Here is a 25430-nt window from a genome sequence, read left to right as displayed (position 1 = left end):
ACTTGGCACACAACACTATTTGGCATATATTATTGTGTTGAAATGGTTAGAATTGATAATAATAGTCATATGCAAGAAATTAGAAGTTAAGTTGCGATTTTATGCGTTTTTAAGCGTTTTTGTGAATTTCGCGCGTAAAGTACTCAAACTTGGTTTGTTATGCACGAAACTTGGCACACAACACTATTTGGCATATATTATTGTGTTGAAATGGTTAGAATTGATAATAATAGTCATATGCTAGAAATTAGAAGTTAAGTTGCGATTTTATGCGTTTTTAAGCGTTTTTGTGAATTTCGCGCGTAAAGTACTCAAACTTGGTTTGTTATGCACGAAACTTGGCACACAACACTATTTGGCATATATTATTGTGTTGAAATTGTTAGAATTGATAATAATAGTCATATGCTAGAAATTAGAAGTTAAGTTGCGATTTTATGCGTTTTTAAGCGTTTTAGTCAATTCCGCGCGTAAAGTAGCTCAAACTTGGTTTTGATGCGAAACCGGGGCTGATTAAGGCCTTGGTTATGCAAGGATTAATGTTTTGCGTAAGCTTTGATTAATGACACAGTCAAAAACTACAAATGATCATGAAAAGAACACGAAACAACCACAAACACTTAAACAAAATTCTGATCTAGCAAACTGTCGACCAGCCCTTCTTCGGCTCAGCTTCTAGGAGTCCACGGGGATTGTTAGAATGGTTTTAGGACCTTGATAGCTAGATCCAAGTACCACGATTCCATTTCCACTTTAGCCTAAGTCCTGGATGCATAGGTTTGGTCTCCACGTGTCGTGCAAGGTGGTCTGGTCACTAGTTTGATGCTGTCAATTTCGCGTTTTTATTTGTCAATTTCGCGCGTAAAGTAGGTCAAACATGGTTTGTTATGCACGAAACTTGGCACACAACACTATTTGGCATATATTATTGTGTTGAAATGGTTAGAATTGATAATAATAGTCATATGCTAGAAATTAGAAGTTAAGTTGCGATTTTATGCGTTTTTAAGCGTTTTTGTCAATTCCGCGCGTAAAGTAGCTCAAACTTGGTTTTGATGCGAAACCGGGGCTGATTAAGGCCTTGGTTATGCAAGGATTAATGTTGTGCGTAAGCTTTGATTAATGACACAGTCAAAAACTACAAATGATCATGAAAAGAACACGAAACAACCACAAACACTTAAACAAAATTCTGATCTAGCAAACTGTCGACCAGCCCTCCTTCGGCTCAGCTTCTAAGAGTCCACGGGGATTTTTAGAATGGTTTTAGGACCTTGATAGCAAGATCCAAATACCAAGATTCCATTTCCACTTTAGCCTAGGTCCTGGATGCATAGGTTTGGTCTCCACGTGTCGTGCAAGGTGGTCTGGTCACTAGTTTGATGCTGTCAATTTCGCGTTTTTATTTGTCAATTTCGCGCGTAAAGTAGGTCAAACATGGTTTGTTATGCACGAAACTTGGCACACAACACTATTTGGCATATATTATTGTGTTGAAATGGTTAGAATTGATAATAATAGTCATATGCTAGAAATTAGAAGTTAAGTTGCGATTTTATGCGTTTTTAAGCGTTTTTGTCAATTCCGCGCGTAAAGTAGCTCAAACTTGGTTTTGATGCGAAACCGGGGCTGATTAAGGCCTTGGTTATGCAAGGATTAATGTTGTGCGTAAGCTTTGATTAATGACACAGTCAAAAACTACAAATGATCATGAAAAGAACACGAAACAACCACAAACACTTAAACAAAATTCTGATCTAGCAAACTGTCGACCAGCCCTCCTTCGGCTCAGCTTCTAAGAGTCCACGGGGATTTTTAGAATGGTTTTAGGACCTTGATAGCTAGATCCAAATACCAAGATTCCATTTCCACTTTAGCCTAGGTCCTGGATGCATAGGTTTGGTCTCCACGTGTCGTGCAAGGTGGTCTGGTCACTAGTTTGATGCTGTCAATTTCGCGTTTTTATTTGTCAATTTCGCGCGTAAAGTAGGTCAAACATGGTTTGTTATGCACGAAACATGGCACACAACACTATTTGGCATATATTATTGTGTTGAAATGGTTATAATTGATAATAATAGTCATATGCTAGAAATTAGAAGTTAAGTTGCGATTTTATGCGTTTTTAAGCGTTTTTGTCAATTCCGCGCGTAAAGTAGCTCAAACTTGGTTTTGATGCGAAACCGGGGCTGATTAAGGCCTTAGTTATGCAAGGATTAATGTTTTGCGTAAGCTTTGATTAATGACACAGTCAAAAACTACAAATGATCATGAAAAGAACACGAAACAACCACAAACACTTAAACAAAATTCTGATCTAGCAAACTGTCGACCAGCCCTTCTTCGGCTCAGCTTCTAGGAGTCCACGGGGATTGTTAGAATGGTTTTAGGACCTTGATAGCTAGATCCAAGTACCACAATTCCATTTCCACTTTAGCCTAGGTCCTGGATGCATAGGTTTGGTCTCCACGTGTCGTGCAAGGTGGTCTGGTCACTAGTTTGATGCTGTCAATTTCGCGTTTTTATTTGTCAATTTCGCGCGTAAAGTAGGTCAAACATGGTTTGTTATGCACGAAACTTGGCACACAACACTATTTGGCATATATTATTGTGTTGAAATGGTTAGAATTGATAATAATAGTCATATGCTAGAAATTAGAAGTTAAGTTGCGATTTTATGCGTTTTTAAGCGTTTTTGTCAATTCCGCGCGTAAAGTAGCTCAAACTTGGTTTTGATGCGAAACCGGGGCTGATTAAGGCCTTGGTTATGCAAGGATTAATGTTGTGCGTAAGCTTTGATTAATGACACAGTCAAAAACTACAAATGATCATGAAAAGAACACGAAACAACCACAAACACTTAAACAAAATTCTGATCTAGCAAACTGTCGACCAGCCCTCCTTCGGCTCAGCTTCTAAGAGTCCACGGGGATTTTTAGAATGATTTTAGGACCTTGATAGCTAGATCCAAATACCAAGATTCCATTTCCACTTTAGCCTAGGTCCTGGATGCATAGGTTTGGTCTCCACGTGTCGTGCAAGGTGGTCTGGTCACTAGTTTGATGCTGTCAATTTCGCATTTTTATTTGTCAATTTCGCGCGTAAAGTAGGTCAAACATGGTTTGTTATGCACGAAACTTGGCACACAACACTATTTGGCATATATTATTGTGTTGAAATGGTTAGAATTGATAATAATAGTCATATGCTAGAAATTAGAAGTTAAGTTGCGATTTTATGCGTTTTTAAGCGTTTTTGTCAATTCCGCGCGTAAAGTAGCTCAAACTTGGTTTTGATGCGAAACCGGGGCTGATTAAGGCCTTGGTTATGCAAGGATTAATGTTGTGCGTAAGCTTTGATTAATGACACAATCAAAAACTACAAATGATCATGAAAAGAACACGAAACAACCACAAACACTTAAACAAAATTCTGATCTAGCAAACTGTCGACCAGCCCTCCTTCGGCTCAGCTTCTAAGAGTCCACGGGGATTTTTAGAATGGTTTTAGGACCTTGATAGCTAGATCCAAATACCAAGATTCCATTTCCACTTTAGCCTAGGTCCTGGATGCATAGGTTTGGTCTCCACGTGTCGTGCAAGGTGGTCTGGTCACTAGTTTGATGCTGTCAATTTCGCGTTTTTATTTGTCAATTTCGCGCGTAAAGTAGGTCAAACATGGTTTGTTATGCACGAAACATGGCACACAACACTATTTGGCATATATTATTGTGTTGAAATGGTTAGAATTGATAATAATAGTCATATGTTAGAAATTAGAAGTTAAGTTGCGATTTTATGCGTTTTTAAGCGTTTTTGTCAATTCCGCGCGTAAAGTAGCTCAAACTTGGTTTTGATGCGAAACCGGGGCTGATTAAGGCCTTGGTTATGCAAGGATTAATGTTTTGCGTAAGCTTTGATTAATGACACAGTCAAAAACTACAAATGATAATGAAAAGAACACGAAACAACCACAAACACTTAAGCAAAATTCTGATCTAGCAAACTGTCGACCAGCCCTTCTTCGGCTCAGCTTCTAGGAGTCCACGGGGATTGTTAGAATGGTTTTAGGACCTTGATAGCTAGATCCAAGTACCACGATTCCATTTCCACTTTAGCCTAGGTCCTGGATGCATAGGTTTGGTCTCCACGTGTCGTGCAAGGTGGTCTGGTCACTAGTTTGATGCTGTCAATTTCGCGTTTTTATTTGTCAATTTCGCGCGTAAAGTAGGTCAAACATGGTTTGTTATGCACGAAACTTGGCACACAACACTATTTGGCATATATTATTGTGTTGAAATGGTTAGAATTGATAATAATAGTCATATGCTAGAAATTAGAAGTTAAGTTGCGATTTTATGCGTTTTTGTCAATTTCGCGCGTAAAGTACTCAAACTTGGTTTGTTATGCACGAAACTTGGCACACAACACTATTTGGCATATATTATTGTGTTGAAATGGTTAGAATTGATAATAATAGTCATATGCTAGAAATTAGAAGTTAAGTTGCGATTTTATGCGTTTTTAAGCGTTTTTGTCAATTCCGCGCGTAAAGTAGCTCAAACTTTGTTTGTTTTGCACGAAACTTGGCACACAACACTATTTGGTATATATTATTGTGTAGAAGTTGTTAGAATTGAAAATCATATAGTCATATTCTAGATTTTATGTGTTAAGTTGCGATTTTATGCGTTTTTAACCGTTTTTGACACTAACTTCTATTTTCTCTTAGTGCTTTCAACAACCTCCTTCTTCCGTTGACTGCGGCTACTACGCGCTGAAGTTTATGGACGATATTATAAATTCCGTGAAGGAATTTGGAGTCGAAAATATAGATGCCGTAAGTATTTGTTACATTCTTAATTAAATATATTATTGGTAAAATCTAATGTTTCTATATTAATATATAGCTTTTATTTTAATATTATAATATAGGTTTTAAACGACATTCCGAGGGAAACACGCGCTTTGAGAAGTGAAGAGATGCGCGAATTAAAAGACAAGATTGCCGTGTATCTTGCTAATATTTGTCCTTGATAAATTGTAATTACTATTGATTATTTTTTATAGTTTATTTAATGTATATATATATATATATATATGTACGTACATATTATATTATGTATATATACGAGCGAGAGTTTATTATTACAAAGAGATTAATGTTGATTATCTGTGATTATCATTGGATTAATCACTGTTATTACATTGTAATATTATTGCATTATTATAAGGATTAAACGGAAAAAGAAAAAAAAAAAGACTTATTGCTGCGGTTTTAACCTTGACCGCAGCAAATAACACCCATTGTTTGCTGCGGTTTTTCCCCCTGACCGCAGCAAATAACACCCATTATTTGTTGCGGTTTTAGCCCATGACCGCAGCAAATAATGCCCTTACTTGCTGCGGTTTTGAACCGCAGCATTTAAAGTAGGACATTTTGCTGCTATCACTATTGCTGGGGGCCAAAACCGCAACAAATAATGGCAAAAAAATCGCAGCAAACGAGGTTTTTTCCACTAGTGGAATTAGTCAATTTTCATTAATAGCGTCCTATAAAAAAAAGACAAATGTCATGCTATGTAACCTCCCGAGATTTTCTAACATCATTAATTAATATTTTAATAACTTCTGAATATTTTATAATTATATTAAATTAATTTTGAAGTAGTTTTAATAAATTCCTTTCATATACGAATTTAAATATTAGCATATAGTTTTATTAAACATACAATTATGATTTCTAAATAAAGAGGTTAAAATCAAAATAATTATTTTATTAAAATTTGTGAGCACACGAAGGTGAGTTTCTTAGTTGGGCCTCGCAAGAAGATGAACCTAGGTAAATAAATAAATAAATAAGTGTATAAATAAAATAAAAGGATGGATTAGGGTTGTGAGTACTCCTTCTTTCACTCACAAAGAAATTACACCGCCCACCTTTCTCCTTCTCTTCTTCCCTCTTTATCTCCTCCTCCACAGCCGGCACACCACCACCACAGGCCGCCTGCCTTTTTCCCTCTACCGTGAGCAACCACCGCAGCAGGGAAAGCCTCCCTTCCCCACAAGGAGTCACGGCTGCAGTAGTTTTCCTTGCTCAGCCTGCCGCCAGCAAACAGGACCTAGGCAGCCGGTTTTTGGCCCTGTGCCACCACCTCCACGACCTCCTCTCACTTCTTCACCCTTTTGCTGATTTATTTTTGTGAGCCATCTCCTTTCTCTTATTGATTTCATCTTATTTCCAATTGAAATTTATAAAGTTTATGAGAAAAGGGTTGAACTTGGTATGGTTGTTATTCAATCTTGCAATGAGTGAGAATTTGATTAATGACTTGAATTCACTTATGAATTAGGTTTTAGAAATATGAATGAAAAGTGTTGAACTTGTATTTTGTGGGTAAGAGTGTGTTGATGAATTGAACATATTTATGACTTAGAGTTTGAAGTATGGATGAAAATAATGGTTGTGTGCTATTTTGATGATGTCTTAGTACATGAGAAACTTTATTTGTGTTGAATATTGGAGTTTCGTTAGGCATGGTAATTTTAATTGGCCTTGTTGAAGTAAAAGAAAGTATTAATGTTGATTACAAGTACTCTTGTTAGGTTATTGAAGTTATAAGTAAATAATATTAGTAAGGCTATAAACATAGTGTCAACTTGTTGAGAATTATTAAAGTTACTTGTTATGATGTTTGATTATAGTTCTTTCTAACCTTGAAGAATATTAATAGATAATATTGCGATGTGATTCACATTAAGATTCGTCATTGTTATCATATTAGCACTACATTAACATTGCAAGATTTAAGTGTGAATTGATATGTTATCTTAAAGTAACGTGGATCGATATAACTCAAATTGGTTGATGTAAAGGAACGACTCACACGATCCTTTTTCTCTTAAATTGATGGGAAGACTTATGTTGTGTTGAGTTAATGATTTTGACTTGTATTGAATGAGTTGTGTGCGTGCTAGGATAATCGAAAACTCATGTTGAATGGGTGATAGTGGTTACTTGGGAATTTAGTTTGGTATGGCAAAGTAGTTAAGGGAACTTATTAGTTCTACTCATGACTTATATAGGTGCCCATTTCATAAGAGGAAAGTAGAGCCTTAGTTGGGTGATTTTGTGTCTTTTGATCGTGCAGTGACGCTTACAGGTATGTAAACGCAGTAACAAGCCCTTATATACAATTTTCTTTATGACATTATTGTTTATTGTGATAGTATGCATTTTATCGAAACTATGAGGTACTAGTGAATACACTTTATACGAAAAGCTATCGACTATGAAATCCTTGCGCTTAGAATAGTTATAGAGAATGAGAGTGTTAGTAGGAGGCGGGGACCACCCCCTTATTTATTTAAGAATTGGATTATGCCTTACTTGGAGTTTGAATGACTCCTTTATAGGTGAATTTCATATTTTGTTGAGTGGCTCAGTGGGTTTTGGCGTGCTGCTATCCCAGGGCGCTCATTAATAGTCGAAAGTGGGAGTTATTCCCATCTGATAAAGTATTAGATTATGATTAGCTGGCGTGACTCAACTGGATTATGTCCGGTTGATTTAGTAGTCCCCTAGGTGAGATCTGGCGGGATCACTGTAAGGGGGGTATGAGCATGCTTTTGTAATTGGGCACCGGATGGCCGATACCGCCCCTTGACCGAGGTGTTACCATGCGGGCCTTGGAAACCCCAATATGGTGGCCTCTTCACTGGTTTAGTACCCCATTGTGTTACTTTTCCCAAAGGTAGGACCCAAGAGGGTCAGCTGGAGGGGGCATGAGCTCATACTTTGCCATGAGCGCCGGATGGCTAATATCACCCTTAGCTGTGTCACTATGCTAGGAAGTAGAGAAAAGATCCACTGACAGAAAGTTATTCAGTGATAGAAAGTTTATACATTGTTCGAAAGTTATTTAATGATAGAAGGTTCATTATTTGATAGAAAGCTTACATATTGATAGAACGTTTACTCATTGATAGAATATCTACTCATTGATAGAATAGTTTATGCTAGTGAGAATTGTGCCTAAGTTAAGTTACCTCAAGGATATTACAGACTATGATCACACTTACCTTAAGATAGACAAGCTCTATAAAGTCATGTGTTAGGTATTCTGTTAATGCCTTGGTTGAGTTGATACTATGTGTGTTTTGCAAGAGTTTATGTTTTGAAAAGAGAAGCGTGAAGACCTACATTCTACCCAAGAACACATGGTTCGGGTTGGAAAGAACGTAATGAGATTAAAAAGTATAAGTGGCCGATAAACGGTTATTATCTGTGCTTGTGTCTTATGAAATCATCTTATGTTGTTTTATAATATAATGTTATCTAGTAGTTGGCCTTATTATATTTGATGCTAGTTACAAACATGTACATGTTTGTGTTTATGTTGATTATTGATGACTTTCTATGATGGTCCTGCTATGACACATTGGCCTTTGGTCTAATGTTGAGCAGCAGGAGGATCATAGATAGGCATAGCAGGTATTGGAGTTTCTTTTGCATTGCCTTGCATTGGGGGAGAGTGATTAGGGCGAAGCATAACCTGTATCATATCGTTATCTTTTGATTTTGTAGCTCTTGTTTATCTTTTGTAAACTTTGGTTGTATATGTTTTGATATGAGGCCTCGTGTCCTCTCTTGTATATTTGTATTTCCGCTGCGTAGTTTATAGCTTTGTATGGTTTTAAGAAGTTAAGTCATTTTGAAACGCAAGCGTTGATACTGGAACCACGATCCATGCATGGCATGTTGATTTGAGAAGCCGGCGACGAATCATTCCGCCGTGATATAGTTTTGATAGGCCGTTGATGCCTTTACTTTATTAGATTCTAAATAACTTTTATTTTTCTACAAAGGCGCACAGTTTTAGGGCAGATGCTGCCGAAATTTTCACTCACCTTTTTAATGTGAATATTTAAACATTTATCCAAATTCTTTTCCTTTCTTTTATTAACACCCGAATTTCCTCCCGTCCTTTACGGTTTTGGTTTCGTACAAGGGGTCGGAAATTCTGGGGTGTTACATGCTAACAATCAAACTGTCTTATGCTATTATACAATAAAAGTAATAAATTATATGATTCTAACATGTAGAAAACAACTTTAAAGACTAAAAGTAAAATAATAACCATTAATGACACCCATTGATACAAATTTTTATATAATAAAATTATGTTATACTTTACTAATTGAAAATTTTTATTTGACTTTTTTTTCCAAATTGTATCTATGGTCATTTATAATCGGCCACTACATATAACAAAACCGAAATATATTGTGCATCATCGTTAAATAGCTAGTAAGAGATCTATAATTGCAGATTACCTCATGAATTAGAAATTTCTATAATTTGACATTGTCAAAGGCACAAATAATATTAAGTACCATCAATACGTATACATTACTACTCTATTTTGTTATTCATGTAGATATGCATCATGCATGTTTTTTATTAAAAGATCGGCTGAGGACTAATTTAAATAACATGCATATTATTTAGAAAAAATTGTTCTGAATAAGTCTATTTATTGTCCATCTGCTATAAATAATCTCTATTATTTATTATTTCTAAATAATTCAACCTTTGTATATTATTTGACGACAACATTCATTTCTATATTTTAATCGGCTATTATAGGTACCTACCACCAAAGAGGAGTAAGGTAAGATCTACCATAAAGGGGGAAAAAGAAATGAGTGTAGTGGCTAGTAGGTACCTACAATAGCCAGTTAAAATGTGAAAATGGGTGCTGTCAGCAAATAATATATAAAGGTTGGATTATTTAGAAATAATCAATAGTAAGAATTATTCACAAAAGATAAGCTATAGATAGGATCATTCTGGACAATTTTTCATGTTATTTTATTTACACATGCTCTAATTTAATGAAATTGATTTTTATATAACATGCATATTATTTATGTACTTTTATATTGACTATACTAATTCCTTGAATAGCAGAATTAAGAATTGTAAAACGTTAATCACTTGACCTTATCATAAGGGAGGGGTCACGAGACCATTAGATATGGCCAATATGTTGGCCCATTTGACTTATGATTATGTGGAAGCCCTATCTAAAATATGAAATCTAATTAAATTTATAAAATTATTTTATAAAAAATTTTGTGAGAGACGGTCTCTTTAAGAAACCATCTTTAATTGGGTCAGTCCATTATGTATTTTTTAAAATATTGTAAGTAGGTATTAAGAATGATCTACGTAGACATTTAATATATTGAAAGTAGGCATTAAGGATACGATAAGTAAGCGTTAAAAATAATGTAAGTAGACATTAAAAATACGGTAAGTAAATATTTAATCTTTAATGGGCTGGACTTGCAATACGTCTCTCAAAAGACTAGCCGATTGTTTTATGAAATTTATACTTTTTAATAGGACTGTCGCAAAATTTAAGAAACATGGAGCGGAAAATAAAACATAGGTCTTTAAAAATAAATGTGTTTTCCATTATATAAGGAAAGTTGCACGTTTAAGGATTTTACTTAATAATTAGTATACTATAATACTGTATAATTTAGTTGGATGTGATTTGGTATGATTGAAGGAAATAATTATTTTTGATTTGTTAGCTGAAAAAAAATCTAAAACAGTAAAAAATGATTAAAAAAACAAAAAAAAAAAAAAATCATTGATGTCAAATAAAATTTTAACTAAGAATTATTAATCATGAAAGACAATCAAATTTTAGATATATAATGTTGAAAATCTTTTTTATGGAGATTAATATCTTGTAATTTTACAGAAAAATAATTATATTCACATGTATATGCATGTGAATAACTTTGTGTATAACACGAATTTTTATACTAGTAAGCTATTAAATTATTGAATTGCATAAGTCTAAAAATTTAGTAAAGGAATGGTGATTTTGAGTTTTTTGTTTTTTCACAAATATTCTTTTTTTTTTTAAATCTGTGTAGTGACCTTAAACTTCTAACTTTTTCATTTGGTAGACAAAATATTAAGTTTTTTTGTTAAATTAAATACTTATTTTGACTGAATTTGGAATTTGTGATCAATTATGGTGACTACGATGTTTGTTTTTTGAAAATATTGTCATTACGTTGGATAAAAATTGCGTAAAATTAACAAAAAGAACTCCCATTTTGTCTATCACATATAAATATTAAAAGATTAAGGTCACCACATGGATTATTTGATAAAAATTTGTCTACCACATTGAACTTTCCATTATTAAATAACATGAACTATCAAGATAACCTTCAAAGTTTAGAGGGAACATTCTCATTCTAAGGCTATCTGTATGTGTTGGAACACGTAACCCCTAATCCTAAGACCCTGAAGGAGGAATTCAAATACCTACAGGATGATAAAAGAAGCGTAAAACACCTGCAGGATAGTTAATCCTGCAAAGCAATAGAAGAACATAAGTACCTGCATGATGGTTAATCCTGCAGAACGATAGAAGAACATTAGTACCTGTAGGATGATTAATCCTGCAGAGCGATAGAAGAACATAAGTACCTGTAGGATGATTAATCCTACAGAATGATAACAACGAATATAATGATGTGGCGTAAGACAACAGTAGCCGTACTCAAAAAAAGTTGTCAACACTCGTATAAGGCGAGGCACAACACCTACCTCATACTCGACCTAGGAAAATGTACTAAAAGACAGAGAGTGGAGACCATGGTATAGAGATCAGCAAATCACCAAATGCCACATAGGCCTGCGAGATACTCTACTTCTCTCTCCACTGATCCCCAAAATATTCCATTCAAGATAAAAACCAAAACGGCCATTAGGGTTTTGGGATCCTCTCCTTAGACTCACTACTATAAATACACGATGCCATGCATCACCAAGGGTAACGTATCTTTTTGCACTAAAACCCATACTGAATATTCGCTTAAGCTTTAACAACAGTCTTCTTAAGACCTTTACTGACTTAATCATCGGAAGAGGACCCCCCAGGACCCCTCTTTGGCCCTCGTTTGTTGTCTTGTGCAGGAGAACATAATGAAACAGCCCAGAAAGCGACTTAAGCTTCCCCAGTGGTTCATATCTACTGTGAACCTTAAAAGACATTCTCATCATAACAATTGAGAGTGCTGATTGTTCTCTCAACAGCCGGAACAATTTGGCGCTAGAAGGAGGGTGTAGGTTCTTTCTAACTACGTTTCACATAACTTTCAAACAAACCACAAACTTTACCCAAAAATGAACAACCCAAAATAAAACCGTCGATCCAAATCGGGCGAAGGCCGAAAAACCGAAGTTGGGGGACCCTTGAACCCTCAACAAAGTCAAGAACCACGTTTCATTAGTGACCAAAACCCTCACTATGAACCAGACTGAAACCCTATTCCCGTTCATAACCCTCTTAAGGATATGGATGTAGAAGAGTCAGAAGACGAAGCGACAACCTCTATAGTGAAAGCTCCACCTCTCACGAAACCAAAGTTTACGCTCCCCTCTAGTGGAGGATTAACATTGTTGATTCAATTAGGAACGAGAACAGCAACAAGAGGGGGGGGGGGGGGTGAATTGTTGTTGTTGCTAGTTTAAGCGTTTATGCCCTGTTTTTGCGGAATTGAGTAAAATAAATAAAGCTTAAACTTAGAGCAAAATAATAAAAGATAAACACACGATTTTTACGTGGAAACCTTCTGGGCCTAAACAGAAGGAAAAACCACGACCCCTCGGGATTTCTAAAACTCCACTATGTTTAAGGCAATTAGTTACAATTACAATAAACACCTTACTTCACTCGAAGCGAATCTACTAGGCCAACTCTTCTCTCTCAAAATGCTTTACTCAAAGTAACAAACTTAGCTTCACAAAAAGCTAAACTCCCCAATAGCTTCACTCAAAGCTATCTAATTCCCCCTTAGACTCACCCGAGTCTATTTACATGTACTCACAAAAACCCTTACAAAAGGAATGAAATTCTCTAAAATAAATCAATGAGTTGCACAAGAAAATATTATGAATTAATTGGCAATTTGAAAAGCAAAATATTTCTTGTAGAATTTCCAAAAATAATCGCATGAAAGATAACAAAGTTTATACGTTTTTTCAATGCATGCGCTTGGAACAACCGAGTTCATTAGCTATTTATAAAAAATAAAATCTCTGAAAATAGAAAAATATTCCAATCCATTATTCCCTATCAAAAGATCATGGGAAAAATGTGGATTGCACTATCAAACGGTTATTTCCATAAGTCCTTGAATAAATCAAACATACGGTTAAAGCAATAATAACTGCTGTTTCCTAATAATAACCGTTGTTCCTTTAAGCAGCAGTTTCTCAGCAATAGTTCCTGTTCCAGTACTAACTGTTGGAACGTTTTTGCTATTAATAGAAACGGTTATACTTAGGAATGGTTTTTTGCTAACTTATAGGTATAAAGACCGGTTAAGAATAATTAGCTAAGACCCATTCAACAACTGCTAGTTCTATTTTTAGCAAATCCAATATTTACTAAAAATAGATCCTAAAATAAAGGATTACTTTTAGAAAACCACACGTAAAGAATTTTTAGAAAAACTTTTTGCCAATTAACTATAATAAATAAATGCATCAAATTAATTTAAATACATTAACTAAAAAATAAAAATCAGAATTTATTAGTTAACGTAGGCTGACTTTGGTTTGGGAACAATGCGCTGTTTCCAGAATCCAGTTTTGCTAGAACATCCAACTTAGGAACAGTAGATCTGCTGTTTCCATTTTACATCCCAAGCGATATACTTCTTCTAACATCCCTTGAATCCTTTTGACACGTGCATTCCCATGAACTAAGCCATAGGTACTATCAACGATCACAATTAATCGGATATCGACCTGCACACAATCTCTAAACACATATTTGCTTAAGTGTAGTCATCATCAAAACTCAAGAGGTCCAACAAACATCAGAAGAAATAGCTACATTAGCACACGGATGAACACAATTAATCATTGCAGCGAGAAGCAACCCAGTGATAACTCCACCGCCAAAGCATGCTGCTTTGAGCAGTCCCATTCCTTATCCCCCGTACGAGGAGGATAAGACAGAAAGAAGACCCTATGCCGCTAAGCATGGGGAAGCGAGACACAAAACTTGCAGCATAAAGGATAGACTGGGACCCAGAATCGTCTCTGCAAGGCAAAGATTAGGCTCTCAACCACACATCGCGGATTCTCATGCTCAGAATAAGAGCCAAACAAGAATCAACTTTGTTCGTGAACAGGAAGCTCAGAGTAGCCTGAAAAGCTACATGCCAGTAGAGTCAGCTGCATCTTCAGGGCGGAAGAGAGGAATACAGAACAGGCTGGGACCCAAAGGCTCTAACATCAAAGAGAGATTAGGTCCACAGAGAGAAGCTGTCAAAAAAGACCTTGAGCTAAGACTCAGGATGCCATGTCACACTCAGACTTCTTGGTCTGAGGGACATGAAAGTAGAGAAAAGAAAGGAATTGTCAGGCAAGAGGGAAAATCTACCCAAAGCCAAATCAGACTAAGAGAGGTCGATGAAGAGAGAGCAGGAAGAAAAGATTCGCGGAAGAAAAGATTCGCACGCTGAGTTGAGTAGGCAGGAGAAGGGCAAGGAAGTAGCAACATGCAGGATACCAAGCACTTCACCATTTTCCCCTGAGATAGTCAATGTGCTAGTTGATCAAGTAAAATTACCTGGATATGTGAGGTACGATGGGAGCACAGACCCTACAGAGCATCTCAATGCCTACCAGGGACATATGTCCCTCGGGGCTCATAGTGACGCCTCCTGGTGCAAAAACTTCGCACTGACCATGACAGGCCTCGCTCAAACCTAGTTTCAGTGCCTTCTTGAGGGTTCTGTTACCAATTTTGATGATTTGGCTGCAAGATTCATGGGTCAGTATGCGCCGTTTGTTAGGCGACCCAAGCAATCCATCGAGATGATGAAGTGCAGACAAAGAAAAGAGGAGTCCCTGAATGAATACATAGCACAGTTCAACACAGAATGCCTGACAATCACTAAACTCGAGAATTCCATCATTCTCCTGGCTTTCAGGTCAGGATTGAATGATGATAGATCTGATGACAAAAGATTCAAAGAAGACGATGGGTGGATTAACATTCACAACATGGATGACATTAGAGAAAGAGCAGAGAGGTTCACTGCCTCAGAAAATTTCAGATACATTGCTGCTAGCCTTAGAGGAGAAAGACATGAGAAAAAAGAACCATAATAACAACAACAACAACAACAACAGTCACAATAAAGAATCATACCTTGTTCGTTCCTAGAACGATCAGGATAGAAGGAGCAGGGGGAAAAGGGGCTGATGAAAAAAGAAATCACAAGGATGAGGCATCTTCACCAGAGCTCCAAGTTATGGGAAAGACCCCCACTGTCCCGCAGGCCAGGAAACAACCTAAACCAGTTTTGTAACTTTCATGGAAGCCCAGAACACTCCACTGAATCCTGCTGGACCCTAAAAAATAATCTGGAGGACCTGATCCAGAGGGGTTGTTTCAAAAACTATGTGAAGTTGAACGATGAACAGAAACGTCAGACTGAAGTTGAGAATAAGAGGAATTTTGGCCCAAGCTAGGACGAAACAGAAGCCAAGAAACAAAAGAAAGCCCCGATCTACGTGAGATTCGTAAAATCCGGGGGCTTAGCAGACGGAGAAGCACATCTGAGGGCTGTAACCCAACCCACAGCCAGGATTTTCAAAGTCCACGAAGAAACAGGAGCACCAGATTTCCCTGACATGACTTTTACAAGGGAAGATTGTAGGGGAGTCTCTTATCCCCACTCTGATCCCTTAGTCATGGTAATGGATATAGCAGAGAAACCTGTCTATAAAGTCCTGATAGACACAGGGGCAGAAGTGAATGTTATATATAAGAGCTACTGGGACAGAATGGTTGCTGGAGGGCAACACTTGGTGAGAGTAACAACTCCTATAGTTGGCTTCTCAGGGAATCAATGAGATCCAAAGAGAAAGTTACCTTTCTTGTAACCATCCAGGACAAGAAAGGAATCACTGTCACTTCCCCACAGGAGTTCTACATCATTGACGCCCTGACAAGGTATAACTGCATCTTGAGCAGGAAATTCTTGGGGACATCACAGGCATCCCTTCCTCTTTCCATCAAACACTCCTGTTTATAAGAGAAAATGGAAGGGTGGGGAGGGCCAGAGGTTGTCAGCAAATGGCCAGGACCTGCAACATGATTAAAGCTGTCAGGACCCCCAAACATAAGCCCAGAAGAGAAGGAGAGAAAAATAAGAGAGTATGTACAGAAGAGATGGTGAAGGATCCAGGCACAGTCCTAACTCACAGGACTTTAGAGCCTGAGGAGACAGAACTGGAAGAGATACCCCTCATTGAAGGGACAGATAAAATGATCAAGGTTGGGAAGACCTTATCACCAATAATTAAGGCTGAGTTAGTAAGCCTAATGAAGGAAAATGCAGACCTCTTTGCATGGTCTGCGACAGATATGCCTGGTATCGACCCTGCCACCATCACTCACAAGCTAAATGTGATTGAAGGGTCAAAACCAGTAAAACAGAAAAAGAGGAGCATGGCTCCTGAAAAAAAAAAAGCAGTCGAAGAAGAAGTATAGAAACTTCTGGAGGCAAGGTTCATCGAACCCTGCCAATATCCTGAATAGCTGGCCAACATTGTGCTGGTATCAAAGGCAACAAGATAGTGGAGGATGTGTATAGACTTCACCAACCTGAACAAGGGATGTCCTAATGACATGCTTTGCTCTGTTGCATGTAGGGATGGCAACGAGTCGGGTCTGAACCGGGTCCAGATGGACCCGGATCTAGATCCGTTTTCAAGAACTGGATCTAGATCCGGACCCGGATCCGCGGGTCCAGTTTTGCAAGACCCAGATTCGGATCCGTGGATACTACGGAGCCAGTACCGGATCCGGGTCCAAAACGGGTCTGACTTGTTTTTTCTTTTTTTTTTTGTATTTTTGAATGGTGTTAAGATTGCAATAAAGTTATATTTATAGACTAATGATAATAATATGTATAATTTCACAATCGATCACCCAAAAAAACATTATACAACTTAAAATTATCTTGAAAATATCCAACGAACAAATTAAAGTTGTTTGTTACATAAATAAACATACCGATACATAATCTTTCATTCAAAATAACTTAATATAATTAACAAAAGTCGATCATTCATGTTCTTAATCATCCAATCTTCCGAATTTGTGAAAATTCTTCAACACTAACATCATCAAGATCCTACAAACCAAAAAAAACTCATTAATAGATGCAATTTAAAAAAATTTAAATATAAGATTATAAATTTATAACGCAAAATAAATACCATATCAAGAATGTCCATTTTGTTTCCACATCCTAACCATCTTCATTGATAGTTGAACAAACATAAGTTCCTTCAAAATTAACTTCAATAACGAAAAATAGAATTACATTAGTTAGTATAAAATAGACTAAATGTGCAAATTAGTATAAATTACCTTTGAGATCATCAACCATCCAATTTTGCAAGCACATCAAAGCCTCCACTGTTTGAGAATGAAGCCTAGAACGGTGAACACTAACTACCCTTCCACCCGTGCTAAATGCACTTTCCAAAGCAACCGATGAGACAGGAATTGCAAGAATGTCTTTGACAACTTTTCTTAAAGTTAGGTAGCTTTGGTCTTTCTTCCACCATGCAAGTATTCTAAATTCATTATCCTCCGGCAAAGTACGACTCTCTAAGTATTGATCAATTTCACTTTTAATGGGCACATAATCAATTTTTTGTCTCTTAGTCCTAGCAAAATCATCCTTATCACCAAGATCCTCAAATTGTGTTTCCACAGGTGAACTTTCATTCAATGACATCTAAACCATCTCTCACAATCAAGTTAAGAATGTGAGCACTACACCTCATATGCAAAAAATCTCCACCCAATATTAAAGAACTAGTTTCTAATTTATCCATCAAGACATTCATCATTGCATCATTTGTGGAAGCATTATCAACAACAATAGAAGAGATTTTATTTTCCAAGGTGAATTGAGAAAAACAATCTAATAATATCTTGGCAAGAACCCCTTTGTTATGTTGATATGGAACATAACAAAATCTAAACAAAATTCACACACCAACATGGATTCAAGTTTAAATAAAATTCACATAAATAATTAAAAATTCAATAGCAATGAAATTTAAATGAAAGGAAAAGAAATTACCTTAGAGTTCTATTATGTAAAACCCATTCTTCATCGATGAAATGTGACGTCACAGCCATATACCCCTTTTTTTGAGTAGAGGCAGTCCACATGTCAGTTGTTATTGCAATTCTACCCACATTATGCTCCAGCAAGACTTTAAGAGAGCTCCTCTCGGTGTTGTACGTTTTTATCACATCATTTTTCAGTGTGTTTCTCGAAATCATCTTAAAGTTGTCATTTAAACTCCTCACAAAATTTCTAAAACCAATGTGGTCAATCATTGATAAAGGATACTCATGCATTCCCACCATTTTCATCAATTCTTTCCTTGATACTTCTTGATCAAAAACCACTTTCTTTGGCTTTTAATTAACTGCTAAGTAGATCCACCGATTTCTCTTTTCACTTTTAATTGTGATTGATTAGCTTCAAGGTTTAATTGTCTACTTGAACATGTTTTTTAGCATGTTTAAGAAGATGTGAAGTTCCACTACTCCCTTTGTAGGAAAGTGTTTTCTTACAAGTCTTACATTTTGCCATTTGTACACCATCCACATATACAAGGTCAAAATAAGTCCATGCTTCTGAAGTTAATTTCTTACTTTTAGCACTATTTTGTTCTATAGATTCATTCTCAATCTCAACATCAACATTACCCTCAAATTCCCCATATGATTCATGAATATGATCCTTAGTAGGTTGACTAGAACCACCATCATTTTGATTATCCGTTTACTCAATAATACACAGTGATAAATTTACTAATTACTAGTCAACAATTGGAATATTGGATTTAATGTGATAAAAACAAAATAAATCAGCACAAATAAATCAAAACAACTACACTCAACACAAATCTACCACTAAACTCAAATAAATCAAAAAAATACTCAACATAAAAAATAACTCAATCAAAACAACCAAACTCTACATAAATCAAAACAACTAAACTCAAATAAATCAAAAAATACTCAACATAAAAAATAACTCAATCAAAATAACCAAACTCTACATAAATCAAAACAACTAAACTCAAATAATCAAAAACTACTCAACATAAAAAATAACTCAATCAAAACAACTAAACTCAACATAAATCTACCACTAAACTCAACATAAATCAAAAGAACTGTAGGAAAAAAAAATCAAAATTAAGGTTTATTACCCTCAAATGCACCGGCCGCCTGTGAGGAGGAGAGAGAAGACCGTGTCGGGAACCCGCGGTGGCTATGAGGAGGCCGCCTGTGAGGAGAGAGGAGCCATGGGCCGTAGCCGTGGCCGTGAGAGTTAGGAATGGGATTTGGGGATTAGGGTTTGTGTGAGAATAGAAGGGAGGCAAATGCACTTGATTCGTGAATTGTGAGTGCCTAGGCTGGGTATTTTTCTCTATTTGATGGGAGGGAGTACTGGGGTCTGGAAGGGAAAAATTAGAATTAAAAAATTTTATATATTTAATAAAATTAATATATAAAAAATAAAACGGGTCCTCCAGATCCGCCGGGTCCATTTTTAAGGATCTAGATCCGTGAAAACGAATACGGATCCACGGATCCGGGTCGGGTCCAATACCCATTGCCATCCCTAGTTGCATGGATGCTTTCTTAGGGTACCATCAAATCTTCATGGACCCCGCTAATAAAGAGAAAACTGCATTCATTTGCACAGCGGGAGTCTACAACCACAAAATGATGCCATTTGGCTTAAAGAACACAGGTGCCACATACCAAAGGTTAATGGACCAGATATTTGCCAGCCAGAGGGGGAGAAATCTGAAAGTGTACGTAGACGTAGGGATGGTCATGGGGCGGGTCTGGAGCGGGTCTGGAGCGGGTCTGGCCAGACCCAGACCCGGACCCGGACCCGGACCCTTTTATTTTTTAGGGATCCAAACCCGGACCCGGATCCTTAGGGTCCAAAATTTTCAGACCCAGACCCAGACCCTACGGATCTGACGGGTCTAGGGTCCTTAATGGGTCTTATACAAAGCCTCTTTAATTTGTCAAAAGTGTACCTTTTGTGAGTCTTTTTGTATTTTTGTGAGCAACTTATTATCGTATTGCAAACACTTGTTCGAGTCCATAAAATTCAAATACAAAATAATTACTAAAACGTAAAAACACTTGTCTAAATACATAATTAAAAATCAAATATAAAAGACTAAATGAGAAACATAGTGAATCAAGTGAATGAGAAAAAAATTAGGGACTTAGGGTTACTGGATTGAGAATGAGAACTTGAGAAGGCAATCAAGTGAATCAATTAATGAACTGATCAAGGGCCCAAGGCATTATATTATTATATATTAATAAAAAAAAATTAATGTTAGAATTTAAAAATCAGAAATTCATAATATAAAATTTAAAAAATTAGGTTCCGGGTCTTCACCTTAGGACCCGGACCCGGACCCGTCAAATATTTTTTGGATCCAAATCCGACCCGGATCCGATGGGTTTCAAAAATTTAGACCCAGACCTTTAAAAAAGGGGCGGGTCCGGAGCGAGTCCAACAGGGTCCTGGACCCATGACCATCCCTACGTAGACGATTCAATCGTCAAAAGCAAGAAAGAAGAAAATCTCATCCCTGATCTCAAAGAGACCTTTGAAAACATGAGGATACACAATATGAGACTAAACCACAAGAAATGCGTATTTGGAATCAAGGCTGGGAAGTTCTTGGGATTCATGGTGTCTCAAAGAGGTATAGACGCGAAGCCGGCCAAAGTGCAAGCTGTTCTGGACTTGGCGGAACCAAAATTCAAAAAAGATGTGATCAAGCTCACTTGGAGAATGGCGACTCTCTCCAGATTCATAGCCAAGTCAGCAGAAAAATCTCTGTCGTTTTTTAAAGTGCTCCGTGGAAATAAGAATTTCTTTTGGGGAGATGAGCAGAAAAAGGCTTTCCAAGAACTAAAAGACCACCTACATAGCTTGCCAACCCTGGCAAGACTTGTCCCAGGGGAAATCCTGTACCTGTATGCTGCTGCTAGTCAAACTACTGTAAGCGCAGCAATAATCAGGGAGGAAGGAAACGTGCAGCAGCCATTCTATTTTGTAAGCAGGATCCTGCTAGATGCAGATTCCCGATATTCCCTGATCGAGAAGAAAACCTACGCCGTTGTGGTGGCAGCCAGAAAACTCAAACCTTATTTTGACGTCTACCAGGTGATTTTATTAACTAGATCTACCGCTAGAAAAATCCCTGGACAAGATAGAGTGATCTGGGAGACTGGCCGAATGGGCCATTGAACTTAACGGGTACGGGATCAAATATCAAGCAACAATTGTTATCAAAGGACAAGCTTTAGCTGATATATTTGCAGAATGCACGCACAACCCTAAGCTGAAGAAAGACGCTCTTGTCTGGCAGCTATGTAGACTGAGACAGAGATGGGAACATCAACAAGAGGGGGGGGTGAATTGTTGTTGTTACACGTTTAAGCGTTTTTGCCCTGTTTTCGCGGAATTAAATAAAATAAATAAAGCTTAAACTTAGAGCGAAATAATAAAAGAGACAACACGATTTTTACGTGGAAACTTTCTAGGCCTAATTAGAAGGAAAAACCACGACCCCACGGGATTTCTAAATTCTCCACTATGTTTAAGGCAACTCGTTACAATTACATTAAACACCTTACTTCACTCGAAGCGCATCAACTAGGCCAAACTCTCTTTACTATTGCTTCACTCAAAGCAACAAACTTAGCTTCACTAAAAGCTAAACTCTTCACTAGCTTCTCCAAAAGCTATCTAATTCCCCCTTAGACTCACCCAAGTCTAATTACAAATATCACTCAAAAACCCTTACAAAAAGGAATAAAAATTCTCTAAAATAACATCAATAAGTTGCACAAGAAAATATTATAAATTAATTAGCGTTTTTAAAATAAATTTTCTTGTAAAAATTCCAAAAATAATCGCATGAATGAAAGAGCTCATACGTTGATGTGTTTAGGAACAGGCGAATTAATGTGCTATTTATAGAACTAAATTCCCTAATAAAATGGAATAAACCAACCATATTCCCTTATCCCAAATAATAAGGAGAATAATGTGGATCTTAAAATCCAAGTCAACCTACGGTTAGTCTCTAAAAATAGGTACTAATTCAAGCCTACGGTTATCTAATAATAACCGCTGTTCCCATATACTAATAATAGCTACTGTTCCCTTTAGCAACAGTTCCCATATACTAAAATTAACTGCAGTTCCCTTTTTCCAATAATTACCACGGGTACTCAGACTAATTTTAGGCACGGTTATGCTTTGCTATTAATAAGGACGGTTGCCTATTATCTAATATTAGAGATGGTTACCTACTTACTAAAATTAAGGGACGGTTATTCTAACAATAGAAAAGACGGTTACTGTTCCCCTTTTTACTAAAAATAGGCAGGTTGGTTACACAGTTCCCTTTTTCCTATTTTCAGTTACTGTTCCTTTATTTAGTAAATTCAATTATTCACTAAATATAACTCCTAAAGGCTTATTAAAAACGTAAATAAATTTGGAAAATACTTTGCCAATTAACTTTAATAATTTATAAGTGCAATAAATTAACTTTAATTAATACATCAACTAAAAATAGAAAATATAATCAAAAACAGAATTTCAGTAGACGTATATTTAGCTGACTTAGGTCCAGGAACAGTGTGTTGTCTCCAATTTCCAGTTTTGTTAGAACATCAAACTTGAGAACAATAGACCTTCTGTCTACATTTGACATCCTAAGCGATATATTCTTCTAACATCTTTTGGATCTTTTTGACACGTACATTTCCATAGACCAAGTCATAGGTACTATCAACGATCATACTCACGACCGGATATTGACTTGCACACAATCTCTAAAAACATATTTGTTTAAATAAAGTGTAGTCATCATCAAAACTCAAGAAGTCCAACAAGCTACTCACAGATGGCTCTTCCAGAAATGTGGGGGCAGGAGCTGGAGTTGTTTTAATATCTCCTGAAGAGAAGGCCATAGAGTATGCTCTAAAGTTCCAATTCAAAGCTACAAACAATGAAGCAGAATACGAAGCAGCGATCGCAGGCCTGCAACTCTGCAAAGCCTTGGAAGCAAAATACGTAAGGCTGAGGATGGATTCTTAATTGGTCGTAAACCAGATACTGGGGGAATACAAGGCTAGAGAGCCTTCAATGCAGAAATATTTAGCAAAGATCAAAAGCCTGATTGCTCACTTCGAAGGCTTTGAAGTAGAGAGACTCCCCAGGTCACAGAATGAGCAGGCTGACGCCCTTTCCAAATTAGGAAGTGCCAGCCAACATGAGATGAAAAGATCTGTTCTGGTGGGAGTAAAACAACGAAGTGTAATCCATGAAGACGCCACATCAGTCTTCGCAACAGATCAAATCTTCCCTCATGGATAGAAGAGATGTTGAAGTACATAGAAGAGGGTGAGCTGCCAATAGATCCTACAGGGCCAAGAAGATCAAGAACCTAGCACCTCAATTCGCAATCAACAACAATGATTCGTTTAAAGTAGCTAACAGTGGTCCTCTGCTGAAGTACGTTACCCCTGAGGAAGCTGAATACATTCTGAGGGAGATCCACGAAGAGGTCTGTGGTCATCACCAAGGGGCAAAATCCCTGGCCCACAGAGTGTTCAGGGCAGGATACTACTGGCCAAACGCCCTCTCAGACGCAAGGAATGTAGTTGAAAAATGCGAGAAATGCCAAAAATTTGATCCTAGCATCCACACACCTTCCAATGATCTAAAATTCATCCACAACCTAATTTCTTTTGTCCAATGGGGTTTAGACCTCTTGGGGCCTTTCCTTGTGGCCCCAGGAGGGGTCAAATTCCTTATAGTGGGTGTGGACTATTTTACCAAGCGGTAGAAGCAGAGCCTCTCACTACAATCACCTTCAGGAAAGTTGAAAATTTTATATGCCAGCACGTTATCACCAGATTTGGGATACCTATTGTCCTGACGATGGACAATGGAAAGCAGTTTGATTGTGATACCTTAAGGAAGTATCGTAGTGATTTCAAGATCAATGTCGCATATTCATCAGTCTGTAATCCTCAGTGCAATGGCCAAGCTGAAGCAGCCAATAAACAAATCCTGAATGGGCTGAAGAAAAAACTTGATGAAGCAAAGGGTAGATGGTCTGAGATCCTGTATGACGTATTATGGTCACTCAGAACTACTCCCAAAGAAGCCACATGACAGACTCCCTTCAGGCTAGTATATGGCATAGAGGCTCTACTTCCCGCTGAAATCGGTGTACCAACCCTGCGTACCCAATGTTATGAAGAAAGTGAAAATCAAGTATCAAGGTTACTGGACCTTGAGCTCATTGAGGAAGTACGAGAAGAAGTTTCTCTAAAAATGGTAGCCTAGTCCTGATATATGTCCAAGCTGTACAAATTCGAGATCATGGGAAACTTTCTGAAACTTGGGAAGGTCCCTACATTGTAACTCAAGTTTTGGGTCATGGAGCCTACAAATTGAAAAAGCCTGGCCAAGAAGAATTCAAGTACAACTGGAATTCTAGATTCCTGAAGAAATATTATGTGTAATTTCGCTGTAGTCTAGATTTCTCTGTAATCTGAGCACAACTGTAATGAATATGGTCTTTTTTGACCTTTTAATGAATCAAGTTAACTTTGTGTACAACTATATACTGATGACATTTATACTACCTACGGATTCTCCCAAACTTGAGAATCTAAAGGTAACAGTCCAAAGAGGTCGCTTAACAGAAGAGCATGATCAAAGAAATCTGCTACCTTAACTATGGAAACAAAAGCTTTTCAATTAAGAGAGACCCTAAAGTCCTGAGTGTTATCCAAAAGAAGATTCAGGCTAGTTCGATTTACGTCACTGTTTAGCTAAAGCTAAATATTGCCAAAGGTTACTTCAAAGCCAAGAGACTTGAATGATTTTGGCTTATTTTCCTTGGGTCAAAAACTTATCAGGAAAGTCATCTAGTACCTTGATAAGATTGTTCAGAATCCCAAACAGACAAACACTTCTGAAACAGTTAAAGTCCCAAATGTATAGGTATGGTACTAGGGTCCTGATAACCATCAGACTAGACTTTTGCCAATTCTAGGATCAAGAACCTCAATAGGAAAGTCGTTTTGATACCTGAAAAGGAGGTCTTAGAATCCAAAAAGTAAAGGCTAAAGACCCTTGGGTCAACACTCTTCAGGACAAACCTTTTATACCTTAAAGGGGATGTCCCAAACCCCAAGCAGACAA

The sequence above is a fragment of the Amaranthus tricolor genome, chromosome 3 (genome assembly GCF_026212465.1).
Source record: "Amaranthus tricolor cultivar Red isolate AtriRed21 chromosome 3, ASM2621246v1, whole genome shotgun sequence".
Lineage (NCBI taxonomy): Eukaryota > Viridiplantae > Streptophyta > Magnoliopsida > Caryophyllales > Amaranthaceae > Amaranthus > Amaranthus tricolor.
Note: the sequence above shows the minus strand (reverse complement) of the source record.